We start from the raw sequence: 3,684 nt of genomic DNA, 5'->3' as shown, positions 1-3,684 counted from the left end.
TATACATGGATTATACAGGTCAGTATCTAAACACAGTGCTACTACACATATTATTAATCTCTGTGATAGTGGAATGGTTCAACGACCAAAGAATGCAGTAAAAACCTACCACAATATACTGATACTGATCTGTTTATACTACTGAAAATTACTGAGTATGCTGGTACATGAATAAATCTTTTAATGAAAAATAATTAAATAATATATTAATAAAATAGAACAGAACTAAACTGTGGCATAATAGGATTTAGCAACATATAGGTCCAATTAATACGAAATACAGAGTATAAATTGCACACAAGATATAAATAAAAGTTCCCAATCCTCTGATTGGTGTGAATAGAGTTCAATATAGTAGGGGTGATCAGTTACAGGATCTGCTGATCATGATGGAAAAACCCGGTAAGTCAATATAATGTATATGTCAATTCCTGGAATATATTAAATATTGTTGCCCTTCTTATCTGGCAGGCAAAATCTGCAAAAATCCAGACGGTAGTGTATGGGAGCAATAGGCAGCTGGACTACAGTTCTATTAAAAAGTCCCAAGAGCAGAGCTATAAGCTGGTAATAATACTCAGTTGTTGCACATTTACCGTACATATTAGTTTAAACTTTTTCCATTTAATGGAATTGTAATATAAGTTAATGTGAAGCTTCTAGAGCAGTGGTTCCTAAACTTGGTCCTAAAGCTGGCCATACACGCTACAATTATCGGGGCGATCCGCCCGATATCCGCGGCTCGCCCCGATTATTGTAGCGTGTGCGGGCGACCAAGGGTTAAATATTGCTCGGTCTGGCATGCTGGATTGTCCAGCATGCCCGTCCGATGCGATATTTAACAGGTAAACTGACGGCCACATCGGGCTGTGTATGCCCAGCCGCGGCCGACAGACATATCCTGTGTTCCTTCCCATGGAAGGAACAGGGAAATGTCTCCTCCCCCGGGGGCGGAGCGCAGAGGTTGGGGCTAATACACTGTGAGAAATCTCACAGTGTATGCCACGGACATCTGCGGCTGGCAGGCTGCCAGATAAAATGTCTGTCGGTCTGACAGGCATTTTATCTGGACGTGTATGCCCAGCTTTAAGGCACCCTAACAAATCTGTCTGTAGGGATATCCATGCTTAAGCACAGGTGATTTAATTTGTAGCCTGAAGCAGGGCGTTTTTGAAATGGGAATAAGCGAACAACTCAGACGCGCTCCAGCCTCAGGTCACACTGGCCAAGGGCCACCAAGCTTGTAGAATGACTAGCAAAAACTGAATATGATCCAAACAGAATGTGCTACGAAACAGGTTCTCAAACTCGATCCTCAGGACCCCAAACAGTGCATGTTTTCCAGGTCTCCTCAGAGAATCACAAGGGAAATAATTATCTCCGACCTACTATATGCTGCTCACTTGTATTACTATAATGGTTCAAATACCATTATAGTATTTATAATCTAAATAAACAAAAATGAATAGATCAATTATTGTGTCACCAGAAGGTGTGGATTTCTAGTGTATGTGTATATACATCAATAAAGTATGCTTCTGCTGTCAAATCAGATTGATTCGTAAATTGCGAGTTGTCTCCAATTGCACTGTAAAATGAAAATAACCAATGTGCATCAGTTAGAGAATAAATATTAATGTTGCATCTAAATCGACACATATATATTCGCAATTCTAATCTTACATCAGCAAGTTCCATATATTCAGTATACAGCAAATAAATCAATTCCAGCTATGCTATTATAATAATGTTTGTATTACACTGTAACAGCATTAGCTGGTAAGATACATTTGATCTGCTGATTGTGAATTTTGAAACATTAGTTTCCGAATCTGGATGTCTGTATCCTAAAGCACAAATCAGTATGTTTCAGTATGAGAAGCATTTATTGCATATCCTATGCCAGTGGCTCCCAAACATTTTTGAATCATAGCGCCCTAGAGTATCAGCATTGTTTTCACGGCACCCTTAAGCCAAAAGTTTGTTATTGAGAGATTCAGATAAAAATGATTATGTAAATTGTGCTTACTTACCATCCTTAGGGTCAGTTATGTGGTGGTGGACAGGTCTTTGCGAATCTGTTTGTCCACATATTTACATTACATTGACCATTAATAATTTAATTTGGTGCAGGACCACCAACCTGAGGCACCCCTGCAAGTGTTCTGAGGCACCCCAGGGTGCCACGGCACACAGTTTGGGAACCACTGTCCTATGCTATAAATCATTGCCCTGGTTTACACATAGGGCCTGATTCAGACCGGTCGCAAGCTCTGAGCGCTCGCAACCGGGTCGATGGTGGCCCAGAGCGCATGCGCACGACGGAGCCGGCTCCGTCGTGTGCATGTGCGAGACCCGGATAGCGACGGGCAATCAGTCACTCCGAGTCTCGCACCAAAGCCGGCGTGCTGTCGATGTTGAGTGACAACACGCCCCCTTTGGTGGGCGGGCCGGGGGAGTGGCTGCCCAAACAGAGGCGTTCCCATGAGAACGCCTACCGTTTGGGGTCGGCCCCACTGACATCACAAGTGATGTCAGTGGAGAGATTCCGGCTCTGTTAGAGCCGAAATCTCTCTTGGGCTTGCGGCAACGAGACCCTACCACAAGGGTCTCATCGCAAGCCCGATGGTCTTGACCATCGCGACCATCATCATGGCCGCTCGCTATAGCTGTGAGTGGTCACCCACAGCTATGTGAGGGGCCAGGAGGCCGTTCTAAAAAAAAAGCAGGGGGCAGGGCCAAAGTGACACGTTTCAGCGTGAATCGCGTCACCGAATCGGCGGCCGCCGGGAGGCTTGCCTGCCTTTCCGAGGGTCTGGGAGCGGCACCCGATTTCCGGGAGGTTCCAGGCTGAATTGGGAGGGTAGGCAAGTATAGCACTGCTAGTGTGTCCCAGGGCATGGATTTGAGAAGCACTATCTAGCTTTTGATGAGCCTCAATATAAATGGCCCAGTATTCAGAGGGCGTCAACAGAGTGTAGCGTTTCTTTAAGAATTGATGGATGAACCCATAAAACATAGATTCCTCAAGGCATCCTAGCAGACCAGGTTTTAAGTATATCCATGCTTGAGCACAGGTGACTTAATTAGTACCTCAGTCAATTTTTACCATCTGTATGGATATCCTAAAAACCTGTACTGTAAAGGTGTGCCTTGAGGACCGGTTTTGGGAACCACTGAGATAATGATGTGATACTTTAGGATTACAGGTGACCAACTAAGCAAGCGAAGAGGAAATAAGCAGATACACAAAGGGAAGTATATATATATATATATATATATATATATATATATATATGGACAAATGTACTAAGTGGCCGCTTGCAAGAGTCACCGCACTACTATTCAAAGAGCTGTTTCTAAAATACATTATCAGTGCTGTGACCCACTGCCATCTGCCTACCTGACATTTTGCCTACACACAACACAGAAAGAGAAAGTGTCCTGAAGAGCTGACAATCTAATCAGTTAAACTGCACATCACACCTGCTTAAATAAAAGAAACAGCACTCTCCTCTTACTGCACAGAAAACACACTATTGAACATTTCATAGCCACCATTGCTTTTAATTTTGCACAAACAACTAGATAATGCCCTGGCCTGGAGGAAGCACTCAGAGGGTTAATGCTGCCCCAGTGTCTGGCTGAGTGAGACTGGAAGGGGACGTGGTGCTCCTCTGCCTG

Source organism: Taudactylus pleione, unplaced genomic scaffold (genome assembly GCF_031769625.1).
Source record: "Taudactylus pleione unplaced genomic scaffold, aTauple2 ptg000377l, whole genome shotgun sequence".
Lineage (NCBI taxonomy): Eukaryota > Metazoa > Chordata > Amphibia > Anura > Myobatrachidae > Taudactylus > Taudactylus pleione.
This window is presented reverse-complemented; position numbering follows the sequence as displayed.